The sequence below is a fragment of the Stenella coeruleoalba genome (genome assembly GCF_951394435.1).
Source record: "Stenella coeruleoalba genome assembly, contig: scaffold_109, whole genome shotgun sequence".
NCBI lineage: Eukaryota > Metazoa > Chordata > Mammalia > Artiodactyla > Delphinidae > Stenella > Stenella coeruleoalba.
In genome coordinates this window covers 363,130-384,628 of record NW_027646462.1, presented here as the reverse complement: position 1 = coordinate 384,628, position 21,499 = coordinate 363,130, and the positions used below count along the sequence as shown (strand labels likewise).

At 43.8% G+C, this 21,499-nt stretch overlaps 1 long non-coding RNA gene across 6 annotated transcripts in view; it reads right to left on the bottom strand.

The window, feature by feature from the left end:
• Positions 1-21,499, bottom strand: part of LOC307181088 — a 430,747-nt gene that overhangs the window by 159,815 nt on the left and 249,433 nt on the right. For 2 of the 6 annotated variants that reach the window (XR_013825866.1, XR_013825867.1), the window contains exon 3: positions 6,008-6,089. The exons of the other annotated variants lie outside the window; for them this stretch is intronic. This is a non-coding gene — a long non-coding RNA (uncharacterized lncRNA). The remainder of the gene's footprint in view (positions 1-6,007; positions 6,090-21,499) is intronic. 6 annotated transcript variants of the gene reach the window in all.

The following is a 21,499-nucleotide window of genomic DNA, read 5'->3' as shown; positions in this document are numbered from 1 at the left end:
CTTGGTCAACGAAAGGGACTCAACACCGCATATTAAACGCCTAAGAATGTACCTGACTTGTAAGTATCTTAAAACCTATGGATTGCTATGTCTCCAAAAGAGAATCAAGCATGTGTACAGTGGCATAAACGCAGCAGTGATAGGATTGGAGAGGTTCGGTGAGCAAATGAAGACCCTTTGAAGTCATATTGCATGGTACCCATTCCACGGGTTTCAACTACCCAGGTTTAAGGTATTCTTCCTTCAGCTAAAACATGCATGTGGAACCTAGAGTATGATCAACCATGTGATCGGGAGACGTGTTCAAATATGTCTCAGTTTTCCTCCCCTGGTACTCGGGTGCAACATTCCAGACGCTTTTCTAACACTCTCCCCACTTGGAGAGTCAGGCCCTTTAACCTCCTGTTTGGCCCAGTTTGCAATTTCTGCGGAAGATGAACAGGAATAGCGAGAACCAATGAGAGGCTAGCTGGAGGTGTCTGGACGGGCAAATTTAACTCTCATTTCCCACCAGGAAGAGGAATTAACCAAAGGCTCAGCATGCCGGGCCGGAACCAGATTAGGGCCTGAAGCCATCCTGCGGTGTTGCGGCCAGGTCACAAGAAAGCGAGTTGAAGAAAGGAGCTCAGGGGCACTGTAATTCACAAACCTGCAGAGTTATAAATGACAGCTATCGTCCAAAAATAGACTGAAGTAAGGCTGCCAAGAGGACTTGAAAGCGGGACAGAATTGCAGGAAACCGATTTCAGGAGGTAGACTGGAATTGCATTGAAAGCATAGGAAAAGAGGCAGAACGTCCACAATGATGCACTTGGCCAAAAAGGGCGTATGCGTTTTTTCCTGAATATATTCAGGAAAAAACGCATACGCCCTTTTTGGCCAACCAAGCAAGCTTGCAAAGGAAATCTGCACTACAATGAAGTCTCACTTCCCCCCGGTTAAAAGAGCCATCTGAAAAAAGTGTAAAATCCAGAAAGGCAGGACAGGCCATGGAGAACTGGGAGCCTTGTTATGCTGATGGGCGGGATGTAAATTGCCAACAGACACTCCGGAGAAGTGTATGGTGTTTCCTGAAACATCTAAAAAACAAAGCAACAGAGCCTAGGGCACTGCCACTTATGGTCCTATAGCTTAGGGAAATTAAAATCAAAAAGACACAGCCACCCCAAAGTTTGGGACGCCTCTGTTTACAAGAACCTCGTTTACAGTACAAGTTCAACATCGCAGAAAGTGAAAAATGGATAAAGAAGTTGTGGTATTTACTTACAAAGCAATATCACTCAGCAATGAAATCTATGTCATCAGGCCTTTAGCAGCACAATGAGTGGATTCAGGTATGATGATTCTAACTGAAATAAGTCACACAGAAAAAGAAACATCATAAGATATCAGTAATACACGGAATGTAAACTTGGCTACACAGGAACTGAATTACAGAACAGAACAGGGTCTCAAATTTAGAAAACCAACTTATGCTTGCTTAAGGGTAAAGGTGAGTTGGGGTGCTGCATAAAACCAGAGATTGAAATGAGCACAGATAAAGTTCCTTAGGCCAAATATGGAATAGACAAGAGCTACTCCTTGCTCAACGAAATGGACTCAACACCGCATATTAAACGCCTAAGAATGTACCTGACTAGTAAGTATCTTAAAACCTATGGATTGCTATGTCCCCAAAAGAGAATCAAGCGTGTGTACAGGGGCATAAACGCAGCAGTGATAGGATTGGAGAGGTTCGGTGAGCAAATGAAGACCCTTTGAAGTCATATTGCATGGTACCCATTCCACGGGTCTCAACTCTCCAGGTTTAAGGTATTCTTCCTTCAGCTAAAACATGCATGTGGAACCCAGAGTATGATCAACCATGTGAACGGGAGACGTGTTCAAATATGTCTCAGTTTTCCTCGCCTGGTACTCGGGTGCAACATTCCAGACGCTTTACTAACACTCTCCCCACTTGGAGAGTCAGTCCCTTTAACCTCCTGTTTGGCCCAGTTTGCAATTTCTGCGGAAGATGAACAGGAATAGTGAGAATCAATGAGAGGCTAGCTGGAGGTGTCTGAACGGGCAAATTTAACTCTCATTTCCCACCAGGAAGAGGAATTAACCAAAAACTCAGCATGCCTGGCCGGAACCAGATTAGGGCCTGAAGCCATCCTGCGGTGTTGCGGCCAGGTCACAAGAAAGCGAGTTGAAGAAAGGAGCTCAGGGGCACTGTAATTCACAAACCTGCAGAGTTATAAATGACAGCTATCGTCCAAAAATATACTGAAGTAAGGCTGCCAAGAGGACTTGAAAGCGGGGCAGAATTGCAGGAAACCGATTTCAGGAGGTAGACTGGAATTGCATTGAAAGCATAGGAAAAGAGGCAGAACGTCCACAATGATGCACTTGGCCAAAAAGGGCATATGCGTTTTTTCCTGAATATATTCAGGAAAAAACGCATACGCCCTTTTTGGCCAACCAAGCAAGCTTGCAAAGGAAATCTGCACTACAATGAAGTCTCACTTCCCCCCGGTCAAAAGGGCCATCTGAAAAAAGTGTAAAATCCAGAAAGGCAGGACAGGCCATGGAGAACTGGGAGCCTTGTTATGCTGATGGGCGGGATGTAAATTGCCAACAACCACTCGGGAGAAGTGTATGGTGTTTCCTGAAACAACTAAAAAACAAAGCAACAGAACCTAGGGCACTTCCACTTATGGCCCTATAGCTTAGGGAAATTAAAATCAAAAAGACACAGCCACCCCAAAGTTTGGAACGGCTCTGTTTACAAGAACCTCGTTTACAGTACAAGTTCAACATCGCAGAAAGTGAAAAATGGATAAAGAAGTTGTGGTATTTACTTACAAAGCAATATCACTCAGCAATGAAATCTGTGTCATCAGGCCCTTAGCAGCACAATGAGTGGATTCAGGTATGATGATTCTAACTGATATAAGTCACACAGAAAAAGAAACATCATAAGATATCAGTAATACACGGAATGTAAACTTGGCTACACAGGAACTGAATTACAGAACAGAACAGGGTCTCAAATTTAGAAAACCAACTTATTCTTGCTTAAGGGTAAAGGTGAGTAGGGGTGCTGCATAAAACCAGAGATTGAAATGAGCACAGATAAAGTTCCTTAAGCCAAATATGGAATAGACAAGAGCTACTCCTTGCTCAACGAAATGGACTCAACACCCCATATTAAACGCCTAAGAATGTACATGACTAGTAAGTATCTTAAAACCTATGGATTGCTATCTCTCCGAAAGAGAATCAAGCATGTGTACAGGGGCATAAACGCAGCAGTGATAGGATTGGAGAGGTTCGGTGAGCAAATGAAGACCCTTTGAAGTCATATTGCATGGTACCCATTCCACGGGTCTCAACTCTCCAGGTTTAAGGTATTCTTCCTTCAGCTAAAACATGCATGTGGAACCTAGAGTATGATCAACCATGTGATCGGGAGACGTGTTCAAATATGTCTCAGTTTTCCTCCCCTGGTACTCGGGTGCAACATTCCAGACGCTTTACTAACACTCTCCCCACTTGGAGAGTCAGTCCCTTTAACCTCCTGTTTGGCCCAGTTTGCAATTTCTGCGGAAGATGAACAGGAATAGCGAGAACCAATGAGAGGCTAGCTGGAGGTGTCTGGACGGGCAAATTTAACTCTCATTTCCCACCAGGAAGAGGAATTAACCAAAGGCTCAGCATGCCGGCCCGGAACCAGATTAGGGCCTGAAGCCATCCTGCGGTGTTGCGGCCAGCTCAAAAGAAAGCGAGTTGAAGACAGGAGCTCAGGGGCACTGTAATTCACAAACCTGCAGAGTTATAAATGACAGCTATCGTCCAAAAATAGACTGAAGTAAGGCTGCCAAGAGGACTTGAAAGCGGGGCAGAATTGCAGGAAACCGATTTCAGGAGGTAGACTGGAATTGCATTGAAAGCATAGGAAAAGAGGCAGAACGTCCACAATGATGCACTTGGCCAAAAAGGGCGTATGCGTTTTTTCCTGAATATATTCAGGAAAAAACGCATACGCTCTTTTTGGCCAACCAAGCAAGCTTGCAAAGGAAATCTGCACTACAATGAAGTCTCACTTCCCCCCGGTCAAAAGGGACATCTGAAAAAAGTGTAAAATCCAGAAAGGCAGGACAGGCCATGGAGAACTGGGAGCCTTGTTATGCTGATGGGCGGGATGTAAATTGCCAACAACCACTCGGGAGAAGTGTATGGTGTTTCCTGAAACATCTGAAAAACAAAGCAACAGAGCCTAGGGCACTTCCACTTATGGTCCTATAGCTTAGGGAAATTAAAATCAAAAAGACACAGCCACCCCAAAGTTTGGGACGCCTCCGTTTACAAGAACCTCGTTTACCGTACAAGTTCAATATCACAGAAAGTGAAAAATGGATAAAGAACTTGTGGTACTTACGTACAATGCAGTATCACTCAGCAATTAAATCTATGTCATCAGGCCCATAGCAGCATAATGAGTGGATTCAGGTACGATGATTCTAACTGAAATAAGTCACACAGAAAAAGAAACATCATAAGATATCACTAATACACGGAATGTAAACTTGGTTACACAGGAACTGCATTCCAAAACAGAACAGGGTCTCAAATTTAGAAAACCAACTTATACTTGCTTAAGGGGAAAGGTGAGTTGGGGTGCTGCATAAAACCAGAGATTGAAATGAGCACAGATAAAGTTCCTTAAGCCAAATATGGAATAGACAAGCGATACTCCTTGCTCAACGAAATGGACTCAACACCGCATATTAAACGCCTAAGAATGTACCTGACTTGTAAGTATCTTAAAACCTATGGATTGCTATGTCTCCGAAAGAGAATCAAGCATGTGTACAGTGGCATAAACGCAGCAGTGATAGGATTGGAGAGGTTCGGTGAGCAAATGAAGACCCTTTGAAGTCATATTGCATGGTACCCATTCCACGGGTTTCAACTACCCAGGTTTAAGGTATTCTTCCTTCAGCTAAAACATGCATGTGGAACCTAGAGTATGATCAACCATGTGATCGGGAGACGTGTTCAAATATGTCTCAGTTTTCCTCCCCTGGTACTCGGGTGCAACATTCCAGACGCTTTACTAACACTCTCCCCACTTGGAGAGTCAGTCCCTTTAACCTCCTGTTTGGCCCAGTTTGCAATTTCTGCGGAAGATGAACAGGAATAGCGAGAACCAATGAGAGGCTAGCTGGAGGTGTCTGGACGGGCAAATTTAACTCTCATTTCCCACCAGGAAGAGGAATTAACCAAAGGCTCAGCATGCCGGGCCGGAACCAGATTAGGGCCTGAAGCCATCCTGCGGTGTTGCGGCCAGGTCACAAGAAAGCGAGTTGAAGAAAGGAGCTCAGGGGCACTGTAATTCACAAACCTGCAGAGTTATAAATGACAGCTATCGTCCAAAAATAGACTGAAGTAAGGCTGCCAAGAGGACTTGAAAGCGGGACAGAATTGCAGGAAACCGATTTCAGGAGGTAGACTGGAATTGCATTGAAAGCATAGGAAAAGAGGCAGAACGTCCACAATGATGCACTTGGCCAAAAAGGGCGTATGCGTTTTTTCCTGAATATATTCAGGAAAAAACGCATACGCCCTTTTTGGCCAACCAAGCAAGCTTGCAAAGGAAATCTGCACTACAATGAAGTCTCACTTCCCCCCGGTCAAAAGAGCCATCTGAAAAAAGTGTAAAATCCAGAAAGGCAGGACAGGCCATGGAGAACTGGGAGCCTTGTTATGCTGATGGGCGGGATGTAAATTGCCAACAGACACTTGGGAGAAGTGTATGGTGTTTCCTGAAACATCTGAAAAACAAAGCAACAGAGCCTAGGGCACTGCCACTTATGGTCCTATAGCTTAGGGAAATTAAAATCAAAAAGACACAGCCACCCCAAAGTTTGGGACGCCTCTGTTTACAAGAACCTCGTTTACAGTACAAGTTCAACATCGCAGAAAGTGAAAAATGGATAAAGAAGTTGTGGTATTTACTTACAAAGCAATATCACTCAGCAATGAAATCTATGTCATCAGGCCCTTAGCAACACAATGAGTGGATTCAGGTATGATGATTCTAACTGAAATAAGTCACACAGAAAAAGAAACATCATAAGATATCAGTAATACACGGAATGTAAACTTGGCTACACAGGAACTGAATTACAGAACAGAACAGGGTCTCAAATTTAGAAAACCAACTTATGCTTGCTTAAGGGTAAAGGTGAGTTGGGGTGCTGCATAAAACCAGAGATTGAAATGAGCACAGATAAAGTTCCTTAGGCCAAATATGGAATAGACAAGAGCTACTCCTTGCTCAATTAAATGGACTCAACACCGCATATTAAACGCCTAAGAATGTACCTGACTAGTAAGTATCTTAAAACCTATGGATTGCTATGTCTCCGAAAGAGAATCAAGCATGTGTACAGGGGCATAAACGCAGCAGTGATAGGATTGGAGAGGTTCGGTGAGCAAATGAAGACCCTTTGAAGTCATATTGCATGGTACCTATTCCACGGGTTTCAACTAACCAGGTTTAAGGTATTCTTCCTTCAGCTAAAACATGCATGTGGAACCTAGAGTATGATCAACCATGTGATCGGGAGACGTGTTCAAATATGTCTCAGTTTTCCTCCCCTGGTACTCGGGTGCAACATTCCAGACGCTTTACTAACACTCTCCCCACTTGGAGAGTCAGTCCCTTTAACCTCCTGTTTGGCCCAGTTTGCAATTTCTGCGGAAGATGAACAGGAATAGCGAGAACCAATGAGAGGCTAGCTGGAGGTGTCTGGACGGGCATATTTAACTCTCATTTCCCACCAGGAAGAGGAATTAACCAAAGGCTCAGCATGCCGGGCCGGAGCCAGATTAGGGCCTGAAGCCATCCTGCGGTGTTGCGGCCAGGTCACAAGAAAGCGAGTTGAAGAAAGGAGCTCAGGGGCACTGTAATTCACAACCCTGCAGAGTTATAAATGACAGCTATCGTCCAAAAATAGACTGAAGTAAGGCTGCCAAGAGGACTTGAAAGCGGGGCAGAATTGCAGGAAACCGATTTCAGGAGGTAGACTGGAATTGCATTGAAAGCATAGGAAAAGAGGCAGAACGTCCACAATGATGCACTTGGCCAAAAAGGGCGTATGCGTTTTTTCCTGAATATATTCAGGAAAAAATGCATACGCCCTTTTTGGCCAACCAAGCAAGCTTGCAAAGGAAATCTGCACTACAATGAAGTCTCACTTCTCCCCGGTCAAAAGGGCCATCTGAAAAAAGTGTAAAATCCAGAAAGGCAACAGGCCATTGAGAACTGGGAGCCTTGTTATGCTGATGGGCGGGATGTAAATTGCCAACAGACACTTGGGAGAAGTGTATGGTGTTTCCTGAAACATCTAAAAAACAAAGCAACAGAGCCTAGGGCAGTTCCACTTATGGTCATATAGCTTCGGGAAATTAAAATCAAAAAGACACAGCCACCCCAAAGTTTGGTACGGCTCTGTTTACAAGAACCTCGTTTACAGTACAAGTTCAACATCGCAGAAAGTGAAAAATGGATAAAGAAGTTGTGGTATTTACTTACAAAGCAATATCACTCAGCAATGAAATCTGTGTCATCAGGCCCTTAGCAGCACAATGAGTGGATTCAGGTATGATGATTCTAACTGAAATAAGTCACACAGAAAAAGAAACATCATAAGATATCAGTAATACACGGAATGTAAACTTGGCTACACAGGAACTGAATTACAGAACAGAACAGGGTCTCAAATTTAGAAAACCAACTTATGCTTGCTTAAGGGGAAAGGTGAGTTGGGGTGCTGCATAAAACCAGAGATTGAAATGAGCACAGATAAAGTTCCTTAAGCCAAATATGGAATAGACAAGAGCTACTCCTTGCTCAACGAAATGGACTCAACACCGCATATTAAACGCCTAAGAATGTACCTGACTAGTAAGTATCTTAAAACCTATAGATTGCTATGTCTCCGAAAGAGAATCAAGCATGTGTACAGGGGCATAAACGCAGCAGTGATAGGATTGGAGACGTTCAGTGAGCAAATGAAGACCTTTGAAGTCATATTGCATGGTACCCATTCCATGGGTTTCAACTACGCAGATTTTAGGTATTCTTCCTTCAGCTAAAACATGCATGTGGAACCCAGACTATTATCAACCATGTGATCGGGAGACGGGTTCAAATATGTCTCAGATTTCCTCCCCTGGTACTCGGGTGCAACATTCCAGACGCTTTACTAACACTCTCCCCACTTGGAGAGTCAGTCCCTTTAACCTCCTGTTTGGCCCAGTTTGCAATTTCTGCGGAAGATGAACAGGAATAGCGAGAACCAATGAGAGGCTAGCTGGAGGTGTCTGGACGGGCAAATTTAACTCTCATTTCCCACCAGGAAGAGGAAATAACCAAAGGCTCAGCGTGCCGTACCGGAACCAGATTAGGGCCTGAAGCCATCCTGCGGTGTTGCGGCCAGCTCAAAAGAAAGCGAGTTGAAGAAAGGAGCTCAGGGGCACTGTAATTCACAACCCTGCAGAGTTATAAATGACAGCTATCGTCCAAAAATAGACTGAAGTAAGGCTGCCAAGAGGACTTGAAAGCGGGGCAGAATTGCAGGAAACCGATTTCAGGAGGTAGACTGGAATTGCATTGAAAGCATAGGAAAAGAGGCAGAACGTCCACAATGATGCACTTGGCCAAAAAGGGCGTATGCGTTTTTTCCTGAATATATTCAGGAAAAAACGCATACGCCCTTTTTGGCCAACCAAGCAAGCTTGCAAAGGAAATCTGCACTACAATGAAGTCTCACTTCCCCCCGGTCAAAAGGGCCATCTGAAAAAAGTGTAAAATCCAGAAAGGCAGGACAGGACATGGAGAACTGGGAGCCTTGTTATGCTGATGGGCGGGATGTAAATTGCCAACAGCCACTCCGGAGAAGTGTATGGTGTTTCCTGAAACATCTAAAAAACAAAGCAACAGAGCCTAGTGCACTTCCACTTATGGTCCTATAGCTTAGGGAAATTAAAATCAAAAAGACACAGCCACCCCAAAGTTTGGGACGCCTCTGTTTACAAGAACCTCGTTTACCGTACAAGTTCAATATCACAGAAAGTGAGAAATGGATAAAGAAGTTGTGGTACTCATGTACAAAGCAATATCACTCAGCAATGAAATCTATGTCACCAGGCCCGTAGCAGCATAATGAGTGGATTCGGGTATGGTGATTCTAACTGAAATAAGTCACACAGAAAAAGAAACATCAAAAAATATCACTAATACATGGAATTTAAACTTGGCTACAGAGGAACTGAATTACAAAACAGAACAGGGTCTCAAATTTAGAAAACCAACTTATGCTTGCTTAAGTGGAAAGGTGAGTTGGGGTGCTGCATAAAACCAGAGATTGAAATGAGCACAGAGAAAGTTCCTTAAGCCAAATATGGAATAGACAAGAGCTACTCCTTGCTCAACGAAATGGACTCCACACCCCATATTAAACGCCTAAGAATATACCTGACTAGTAAGTATCTTAAAACCTATGGATTGCTATGTCTCCAAAAGAGAATCAAGCGTGTGTACAAGGGTCATAAACGCAGCAGTGATAGGATTGGAGAGATTCGGTGAGCAAATGAAGACCCTTTGAAGTTATATTGCATGGTACCCATTTCACGGGTCTCAACTCTCCAGGTTTAAGGTATTCTTTCTTCAGCTAAAACATGCATGTGGAACCCAGAGTATGATCAACCGTGTGAACGGGAGACGTGTTCAAATATGTCTCAGTTTTCGTCCCCTGGTACTTTGGTGGAACATTCCAAACGCTTTACTAACACTCTCCCGACTTGGAGAGTCAGTCCCTTTAACCTCCTGTTTGGCCCAGTTTGCAATTTTTGCGGAAGATGAACAGGAATAGCGAGAACCAATGAGAGACTAGCTGGAGGTGTCTGGACGGGCAAATTTAACTCTCATTTCCCACCAGGAAGAGGAAATAACCAAAGGCTCAGCGTGCCGTACCGGAACCAGATTAGGGCCTGAAGCCATCCTGCGGTGTTGCGGCCAGCTCAAAAGAAAGCGAGTTGAAGAAAGGAGCTCAGGGACACTGTAATTCACAAACCTGCAGAGTTATAAATGACAGCTATCGTCCAAAAATATACTGAAGTAAGGCTGCCAAGAGGACTTGAAAGCGGGGCAGAATTGCAGGAAACCAATTTCAGGAGGTAGACTGGAATTGCATTGAAAGCATAGGAAAAGAGGCAGAACGTCCACAATGATGCACTTGGCCAAAAAGGGCGTATGCGTTTTTTCCTGAATATATTCAGGTAAAAACGCATACGCCCTTTTTGGCCAACCAAGCAAGCTTGCAAAGGAAATCTGCACTACAATGAAGTCTCACTTCCCCCCGGTCAAAAGGGCCATCTGAAAAAAGGGTAAAATCCAGAAAGGCAGGACAGGCCATGGAGAACTGGGAGCCTTGTTATGCTGATGGGCGGGATGTAAATTGCCAAGAACCACTTGGGAGAAGTGTATGGTGTTTCCTGAAACATCTAAAAAACAAAGCAACAGAACCTAGGGCACTTCCACTTATGGTCCTATAGCTTAGGGAAATTAAAATCAAAAAGACACAGCCACCCCAAAGTTTTGAACGGCTCTGTTTACAAGAACCTCGTTTACAGTACAAGTTCAACATCTCAGAAAGTGTAAAATGGATAAAGAAGTTGTGGTATTTACTTACAAAGCAATATCACACAGCAATGAAATCTGTGTCATCAGGCCCTTAGCAGCACAATGAGTGGATTCAGGTATGATGATTCTAACTGAAATAAGTCACAAAGAAAAAGAAACATCATAAGATATCAGTAATACACGGAATGTAAACTTGGCTACACAGGAACTGAATTACAGAACAGAACAGAGTCTCAAATTTAGAAAACCAACTTATGCTTGCTTAAGGGGAAAGGTGAGTTGGGGTTCTGCATAAAACCAGAGATTGAAATGAGCACAGATAAAGTTCCTTAAGCCAAATATGGAATAGACAAGAGCTACTCCTTGCTCAACGAAATGGACTCAACACCGCATATTAAACGCCTAAGAATGTACCTGACTAGTAAGTATCTTAAAACCTATAGATTGCTATGTCTCCGAAAGAGAATCAAGCATGTGTACAGGGGCATAAACGCAGCAGTGATAGGATTGGAGAGGTTCAGTGAGCAAATGAAGACCTTTGAAGTCATATTGCATGGTACCCATTACACGGGTCTCAACTCTCCAGGTTTAAGGTATTCTTCCTTCATCTAAAACATGCATGTGGAACCCAGAGTATGATCAACCATGTGATCGGGAGACGTGTTCAAATATGTCTCAGTTTTCGTACCCTGGTACTCGGGTGCAACATTCCAGACGCTTAACTAACACTCTCCCCAATTGGAGAGTCAGTCCCTTTAACTTCCTGTTTGGCCCAGTTTGCAATTTCTGTGGAAGATGAACAGGAATAGCGAGAACCAATGAAAGACTAGCTGGAGGTGTCTGGATGGGCAAATTTAACTCTCATTTCCCACCAGGAAGAGGAATTAACCAAAGGCTCAGCGTGCCGTGCCAGAACCAGATTAGGGCCTGAAGACGTCCTGCGGTGTTGCGGCCAGGTCACAAGAAAGCGAGATGAAGAAAGGAGCTCAGGGGCACTGTAATTCACAACCCTGCAGAGTTATAAATGACAGCTATCGTCCAAAAATAGACTGAAGTAAGGCTGCCAAGAGGACTTGAAAGCGGGGCAGAATTGCAGGAAACCGATTTCAGGAGGTAGACTGGAATTGCATTGAAAGCATAGGAAAAGAGGCAGAACGTCCACAATGATGCACTTGGCCAAAAAGGGCGTATGCGTTTTTTCCTGAATATATTCAGGAAAAAATGCATACGCCCTTTTTGGCCAACCAAGCAAGCTTGCAAAGGAAATCTGCACTACAATGAAGTCTCACTTCTCCCCGGTCAAAAGGGCCATCTGAAAAAAGTGTAAAATCCAGAAAGGCAGGACAGGCCATGGAGAACTGGGAGCCTTGTTATGCTGATGGGCGGGATGTAAATTGCCAACAGACACTCAGGAGAAGTGTATGGTGTTTCCTGAAACATCTAAAAAACAAAGCAACAGAGCCTAGGGCATTTCCACTTATGGTCCTATAGCTTAGGGAAATTAAAATCAAAAAGACACAGCCACCCCAAAGTTTGGGACGCCTCCGTTTACAAGAACCTCGTTTACCGTACAAGTTCAATATCACAGAAAGTGAAAAATGGATAAAGAACTTGTGGTACTTACGTACAATGCAGTATCACTCAGCAATGAAATCTATGTCATCAGGCCCGTAGCAGCACAATGAGTGGATTCAGGTATGATGATTCTAACTGAAATAAGTCACACAGAAGAAGAAACATCATAAGATATCATTAATACACGGAATGTAAACTTGGCTACACAGGAACTGAATTACAGAATAGAACAGGGTCTCAAATTTAGAAAATCAACTTATGCTTGCTTAAGGGTAAAGGTGAGTTGGGGTGCTGCATAAAACCAGAGATTGAAATGAGCACAGATAAAGTTCCTTAAGTCAAATATTGAATAGACAAGAGCTACTCCTTGCTCAACGAAATGGACTCAACACCGCATATTAAACGCCTAAGTATGTACCTGACTAGTAAGTATCTTAAAACCTATGGATTGCTATGTCTCCGAAAGAGAATCAAGCATGTATACAGGGGTATAAACGCAGCAGTGATAGGATTGGAGAGGTTCGGTGAGCAAATGAAGACCCTTTGAAGTCATATTGCATGGTACCCATTACACGGGTCTCAACTCTCCAGGTTTAAGGTATTCTTCCTTCAGCTAAAACATGCATGTGGAACCCAGAGTATGAACAACCATGTGAAGGGGAGACGTGTTCAAATATGTCTCAGTTTTCCTCCCCTGGTACTCGGGTGCAACATTCCAGACGCTTTACTAACACTCTCCCGACTTGGAGAGTCAGTCCCTTTAACCTCCTGTTTGGCCCAGTTTGCAATTTCTGCGGAAGATGAACAGGAATAGCGAGAACCAATGAGAGACTAGCTGGAGGTGTCTGGACGGGCAAATTTAACTCTCATTTCCCACCAGGAAGAGGAATTAACCAAAGGCTCAGCATGCCGGGCCGGAACCAGATTAGGGCCTGAAGCCATCCTGCGGTGTTGCGGCCAGGTCACAAGAAAGCGAGTTGAAGAAAGGAGCTCAGGGGCACTGTAATTCACAAACCTGCAGAGTTATAAATGACAGCTATCGTCCAAAAATAGACTGAAGTAAGGCTGCCAAGAGGACTTGAAAGCGGGGCAGAATTGCAGGAAACCGATTTCAGGAGGTAGACTGGAATTGCATTGAAAGCATAGGAAAAGAGGCAGAACGTCCACAATGATGCACTTGGCCAAAAAGGGCGTATGCGTTTTTTCCTGAATATATTCAGGAAAAAACGCATACGCCCTTTTTGGCCAACCAAGCAAGCTTGCAAAGGAAATCTGCACTACAATGAAGTCTCACTTCCCCCCGGTCAAAAGGGCCATCTGAAAAAAGTGTAAAATCCAGAAAGGCAGGACAGGCCATGGAGAACTGGGAGCCTTGTTATGCTGATGGGCGGGATGTAATTGCCAAGAACCACTTGGGAGAAGTGTATGGTGTTTCCTGAAACAACTAAAAAACAAAGCAACAGAACCTAGGGCACTTCCACTTATGGTCCTATAGCTTAGGGAAATTAAAATGAAAAAGACACAGCCACCCCAAAGTTTGGAACGGCTCTGTTTACAAGAACCTCGTTTACAGTACAAGTTCAACATCGCAGAAAGTGAAAAATGGATAAAGAAGTTGTGGTATTTACTTACAAAGCAATATCACTCAGCAATGAAATCTGTGTCATCAGGCCCTTAGCAGCACAATGAGTGGATTCAGGTATGATGATTCTAACTGAAATAAGTCACACAGAAAAAGAAACATCATAAGATATCAGTAATACACGGAATGTAAACTTGGCTACACAGGAACTGAATTACAGAACAGAACAGGGTCTCAAATTTAGAAAACTAACTTATGCTTGCTTAAGGGGAAAGGTGAGTTGGGGTGCTGCATAAAACCAGAGATTGAAATGAGCACAGATAAAGTTCCTTAAGCCAAATATGGAATAGACAAGAGCTACTCCTTGCTCAACGAAATGGACTCAACACCGCATATTAAACGCCTAAGAATGTACCTGACTAGTAAGTATCTTAAAACCTATGGATTGCTATGTCTCCGAAAGAGAATCAAGCATGTGTACAGGGGCATAAACGCAGCAGTGATAGGATTGGAGAGGTTCGGTGAGCAAATGAAGACCCTTTGAAGTCATATTGCATGGTACCCATTCCACGGGTCTCAACTCTCCAGGTTTAAGGTATTCTTCCTTCAGCTAAAACATGCATGTGGAACCCAGAGTATGATCAACCATGTGAACGGGAGACGTGTTCAAATATGTCTCAGTTTTCCTCCCCTGGTACTCGGGTGCAACATTCCAGACGCTTTACTAACACTCTCCCGACTTGGAGAGTCAGTCCCTTTAACCTCCTGTTTGGCCCAGTTTGCAATTTCTGCGGAAGATGAACAGGAATAGCGAGAACCAATGAGAGGCTAGCTGGAGGTGTCTGGACGGGCAAATTTAACTCTCATTTCCCACCAGGAAGAGGAATTAACCAAAGGCTCAGCATGCCGGGCCGGAACCAGATTAGGGCCTGAAGCCATCCTGCGGTGTTGCGGCCAGGTCACAAGAAAGCGAGATGAAGAAAGGAGCTCAGGGACACTGTAATTCACAAACCTGCAGAGTTATAAATGACAGCTATCGTCCAAAAATAGACTGAAGTAAGGCTGCCAAGAGGACTTGAAAGCGGGGCAGAATTGCAGGAAACCGATTTCAGGAGGTAGACTGGAATTGCATTGAAAGCATAGGAAAAGAGGCAGAACGTCCACAATGATGCACTTGGCCAAAAAGGGCGTATGCGTTTTTCCTGAATATATTCAGGAAAAAACGCATACGCCCTTTTTGGCCAACCAAGCAAGTTTGCAAAGGAAATCTGCACTACAATGAAGTCTCACTTCCCCCCGGTCAAAAGGGCCATCTGAAAAAAGTGTAAAATCCAGAAAGGCAGGACAGGCCATGGAGAACTGGGAGCCTTGTTATGCTGATGGGCGGGATGTAAATTGCCAACAACCACTCGGGAGAAGTGTATGGTATTTCCTGAAACATCTAAAAAACAAAGCAACAGAACCTAGGGCACTTCCACTTATGGTCCTATAGCTTAGGGAAATTAAAATCAAAAAGACACAGCCACCCCAAAGTTTGGAACGGCTCTGTTTACAAGAACCTCGTTTACAGTACAAGTTCAACATTGCAGAAAGTGAAAAATGGATAAAGAAGTTGTGGTATTTACTTACAAAGCAATATCATTCAGAAATGAAATCTGTGTCACAAGGCCCTTAGCAGCACAATGAGTGGATTCAGGTATGATGATTCTAACTGAAATAAGTCACACAGAAAAAGAAACATCATAAGATATCAGTAATACACGGAATGTAAACTTGGCTACACAGGAACTGAATTACAGAACAGAACAGGGTCTCAAATTTAGAAAACCAACTTATGCTTGCTTAAGGCGAAAGGTGAGTTGGGGTGCTGCATAAAACCAGAGATTGAAATGAGCACAGATAAAGTTCCTTAAGTCAAATATGGAATAGACAAGAGCTACTCCTTGCTCAACGAAATGGACTCAACACCCCATATTAAACGCCTAAGAATGTACCTGACTAGTAAGTATCTTAAAACCTATGGATTGCTATGTCTCCGAAAGAGAATCAAGCATGTGTACAGGGGCATAAACGTAGCAGTGATAGGATTGGAGAGGTTCGGTGAGCAAATGAAGACCCTTTGAAGTCATATTGCATGGTATCCATTACACGGGTCTTAACTCTCCAGGTTTAACGTATTCTTCCTTCAGCTAAAACATGCATGTGGAACCCAGAGTATGATCAACCATGTGAACGGGACACGTGTTCAAATATGTCTCAGTTTTCCTCCCCTGGTACTCGGGTGCAACATTCCAGACGCTTTACTAACACTCTCCCCACTTGGAGAGTCAGTCCCTTTAACCTCCTGTTTGGCCCAGTTTGCAATTTCTGTGGAAGATGAACAGGAATAGCGAGAACCAATGAGAGACTAGCTGGAGGTGTCTGGATGGGAAATTTAACTCTCATTTCCCACCAGGAAGAGGAATTAACCAAAGGCTCAGCGTGCCGTGCCGGAACCAGATTAGGGCCTGAAGACATCCTGCGGTGTTGCGGCCAGGTCACAAGAAAGCAAGTTGAAGAAAGGAGCTCAGGGGCACTGTAATTCGCAAACCTGCAGAGTTATAAATGACAGCTATCGTCCAAAAATATACTGAAGTAAGGCTGCCAAGAGGACTTCAAAGCGGGGCAGAATTGCAGGAAACCGATTTCAGGAGGTAGACTGGAATTGCATTGAAAGCATAGGAAAAGAGGCAGAACGTCCACAATGATGCACTTGGCCAAAAAGGGCATATGCGTTTTTTCCGGAATATATTCAGGAAAAAACGCATACGCCCTTTTTGGCCAACCAAGCAAGCTTGCAAAGGAAATCTGCACTACAATGAAGTCTCACTTCCCCCCGGTCAAAAGGGCCATCTGAAAAAAGTGTAAAATCCAGAAAGGCAGGACAGGCCATGGAGAACTGGGAGCCTTGTTATGCTGATGGGCGGGATGTAAATTGCCAACAACCACTCGGGAGAAGTGTATGGTGTTTCCTGAAACAACTAAAAAACAAAGCAACAGAACCTAGGGCACTTCCACTTATGGCCCTATAGCTTAGGGAAATTAAAATCAAAAAGACACAGCCACCCCAAAGTTTGGAACGGCTCTGTTTACAAGAACCTCGTTTACAGTACAAGTTCAACATCGCAGAAAGTGAAAAATGGATAAAGAAGTTGTGGTATTTACTTACAAAGCAATATCACTCAGCAATGAAATCTGTGTCATCAGGCCCTTAGCAGCACAATGAGTGGATTCAGGTATGATGATTCTAACTGATATAAGTCACACAGAAAAAGAAACATCATAAGATATCAGTAATACACGGAATGTAAACTTGGCTACACAGGAACTGAATTACAGAACAGAACAGGGTCTCAAATTTAGAAAACCAACTTATTCTTGCTTAAGGGTAAAGGTGAGTAGGGGTGCTGCATAAAAACAGAGATTGAAATGAGCACAGATAAAGTTCCTTAAGCCAAATATGGAATAGACAAGAGCTACTCCTTGCTCAACGAAATGGACTCAACACCCCATATTAAACGCCTAAGAATGTACATGACTAGTAAGTATCTTAAAACCTATGGATTGCTATGTCTCCGAAAGAGAATCAAGCATGTGTACAGGGGCATAAACGCAGCAGTGATAGGATTGGAGAGGTTCGGTGAGCAAATGAAGACCCTTTGAAGTCATATTGCATGGTACCCATTCCATGGGTTTCAACTACGCAGATTTTAGGTATTCTTCCTTCAGCTAAAACATGCATGTGGAACCCAGACTATGATCAACCATGTGATCGGGAGACGGGTTCAAATATGTCTCAGGTTTCCTCCCCTGGTACTCGGGTGCAACATTCCAGACGCTTTACTAACACTCTCCCCACTTGGAGAGTCAGTCCCTTTAACCTCCTGTTTGGCCCAGTTTGCAATTTCTGCGGAAGATGAACAGGAATAGCGAGAACCAATGAGAGGCTAGCTGGAGGTGTCTGGACGGGCAAATTTAACTCTCATTTCCCACCAGGAAGAGGAAATAACCAAAGGCTCAGCGTGCCGTACCGGAACCAGATTAGGGCCTGAAGCCATCCTGCGGTGTTGCGGCCAGCTCAAAAGAAAGCGAGTTGAAGAAAGGAGCTCAGGGGCACTGTAATTCACAACCCTGCAGAGTTATAAATGACAGCTATCGTCCAAAAATAGACTGAAGTAAGGCTGCCAAGAGGACTTGAAAGCGGGGCAGAATTGCAGGAAACCGATTTCAGGAGGTAGACTGGAATTGCATTGAAAGCATAGGAAAAGAGGCAGAACGTCCACAATGATGCACTTGGCCAAAAAGGGCGTATGCGTTTTTTCCTGAATATATTCAGGAAAAAACGCATACGCCCTTTTTGGCCAACCAAGCAAGCTTGCAAAGGAAATCTGCACTACAATGAAGTCTCACTTCCCCCCGGTCAAAAGGGCCATCTGAAAAAAGTGTAAAATCCAGAAAGGCAGGACAGGACATGGAGAACTGGGAGCCTTGTTATGCTGATGGGCGGGATGTAAATTGCCAACAGCCACTCCGGAGAAGTGTATGGTGTTTCCTGAAACATCTAAAAAACAAAGCAACAGAGCCTAGTGCACTTCCACTTATGGTCCTATAGCTTAGGGAAATTAAAATCAAAAAGACACAGCCACCCCAAAGTTTGGGACGCCTCTGTTTACAAGAACCTCGTTTACCGTACAAGTTCAATATCACAGAAAGTGAAAAATGGATAAAGAAGTTGTGGTACTCATGTACAAAGCAATATCACTCAGCAATGAAATCTATGTCACCAGGCCCGTAGCAGCATAATGAGTGGATTCGGGTATGGTGATTCTAACTGAAATAAGTCACACAGAAAAAGAAACATCAAAAAATATCACTAATACATGGAATTTAAACTTGGCTACAGAGGAACTGAATTACAAAACAGAACAGGGTCTCAAATTTAGAAAACCAACTTATGCTTGCTTAAGTGGAAAGGTGAGTTGGGGTGCTGCATAAAACCAGAGATTGAAATGAGCACAGAGAAAGTTCCTTAAGCCAAATATGGAATAGACAAGAGCTACTCCTTGCTCAACGAAATGGACTCCACACCCCATATTAAACGCCTAAGAATATACCTGACTAGTAAGTATCTTAAAACCTATGGATTGCTATGTCTCCAAAAGAGAATCAAGCGTGTGTACAAGGGTCATAAACGCAGCAGTGATAGGATTGGAGAGATTCGGTGAGCAAATGAAGACCCTTTGAAGTTATATTGCATGGTACCCATTTCACGGGTCTCAACTCTCCAGGTTTAAGGTATTCTTTCTTCAGCTAAAACATGCATGTGGAACCCAGAGTATGATCAACCGTGTGAACGGGAGACGTGTTCAAATATGTCTCAGTTTTCGTCCCCTGGTACTTTGGTGGAACATTCCAAACGCTTTACTAACACTCTCCCGACTTGGAGAGTCAGTCCCTTTAACCTCCTGTTTGGCCCAGTTTGCAATTTTTGCGGAAGATGAACAGGAATAGCGAGAACCAATGAGAGACTAGCTGGAGGTGTCTGGACGGGCAAATTTAACTCTCATTTCCCACCAGGAAGAGGAAATAACCAAAGGCTCAGCGTGCCGTACCGGAACCAGATTAGGGCCTGAAGCCATCCTGCGGTGTTGCGGCCAGCTCAAAAGAAAGCGAGTTGAAGAAAGGAGCTCAGGGGCACTGTAATTCACAAACCTGCAGAGTTATAAATGACAGCTATCGTCCAAAAATAGACTGAAGTAAGGCTGCCAAGAGGACTTGAAAGCGGGGCAGAATTGCAGGAAACCAATTTCAGGAGGTAGACTGGAATTGCATTGAAAGCATAGGAAAAGAGGCAGAACGTCCACAATGATGCACTTGGCCAAAAAGGGCGTATGCGTTTTTTCCTGAATATATTCAGGTAAAAACGCATACGCCCTTTTTGGCCAACCAAGCAAGCTTGCAAAGGAAATCTGCACTACAATGAAGTCTCACTTCCCCCCGGTCAAAAGGGCCATCTGAAAAAAGGGTAAAATCCAGAAAGGCAGGACAGGCCATGGAGAACTGGGAGCCTTGTTATGCTGATGGGCGGGATGTAAATTGCCAAGAACCACTTGGGAGAAGTGTATGGTGTTTCCTGAAACATCTAAAAAACAAAGCAACAGAACCTAGGGCACTTCCACTTATGGTCCTATAGCTTAGGGAAATTAAAATCAAAAAGACACAGCCACCCCAAAGTTTTGAACGGCTCTGTTTACAAGAACCTCGTTTACAGTACAAGTTCAACATCGCAGAAAGTGTAAAATGGATAAAGAAGTTGTGGTATTTACTTACAAAGCAATATCACACAGCAATGAAATCTGTGTCATCAGGCCCTTAGCAGCACAATGAGTGGATTCAGGTATGATGATTCTAACTGAAATAAGTCACAAAGAAAAAGAAACATCATAAGATATCAGTAATACACGGAATGTAAACTTGGCTACACAGGAACTGAATTACAGAACAGAACAGAGTCTCAAATTTAGAAAACCAACTTATGCTTGCTTAAGGGGAAAGGTGAGTTGGGGTTCTGCATAAAACCAGAGATTGAAATGAGCACAGATAAAGTTCCTTAAGCCAAATATGGAATAGACAAGAGCTACTCCTTGCTCAACGAAATGGACTCAACACCGCATATTAAACGCCTAAGAATGTACCTGACTAGTAAGTATCTTAAAACCTATAGATTGCTATGTCTCCGAAAGAGAATCAAGCATGTGTACAGGGGCATAAACGCAGCAGTGATAGGATTGGAGAGGTTCAGTGAGCAAATGAAGACCTTTGAAGTCATATTGCATGGTACCCATTACACGGGTCTCAACTCTCCAGGTTTAAGGTATTCTTCCTTCATCTAAAACATGCATGTGGAACCCAGAGTATGATCAACCATGTGATCGGGAGACGTGTTCAAATATGTCTCAGTTTTCGTACCCTGGTACTCGGGTGCAACATTCCAGACGCTTAACTAACACTCTCCCCAATTGGAGAGTCAGTCCCTTTAACTTCCTGTTTGGCCCAGTTTGCAATTTCTGTGGAAGATGAACAGGAATAGCGAGAACCAATGAAAGACTAGCTGGAGGTGTCTGGATGGGCAAATTTAACTCTCATTTCCCACCAGGAAGAGGAATTAACCAAAGGCTCAGCGTGCCGTGCCAGAACCAGATTAGGGCCTGAAGACGTCCTGCGGTGTTGCGGCCAGCTCAAAAGAAAGCGAGTTGAAGAAAGGAGCTCAGGGGCACTGTAATTCACAACCCTGCAGAGTTATAAATGACAGCTATCGTCCAAAAATATACTGAAGTAAGGCTGCCAAGAGGACTTGAAAGCGGGGCAGAATTGCAGGAAACCGATTTCAGGAGGTAGACTGGAATTACATTGAAAGCATAGGAAAAGAGGCAGAACGTCCACAATGATGCACTTGGCCAAAAAGGGCGTATGCGTTTTTTCCTGAATATATTCAGGAAAAAACGCATACGCCCTTTTTGGCCAACCAAGCAAGCTTGCAAAGGAAATCTGCACTACAATGAAGTCTCACTTCCCCCCGGTCAAAAGGGTCATCTGAAAAAAGTGTA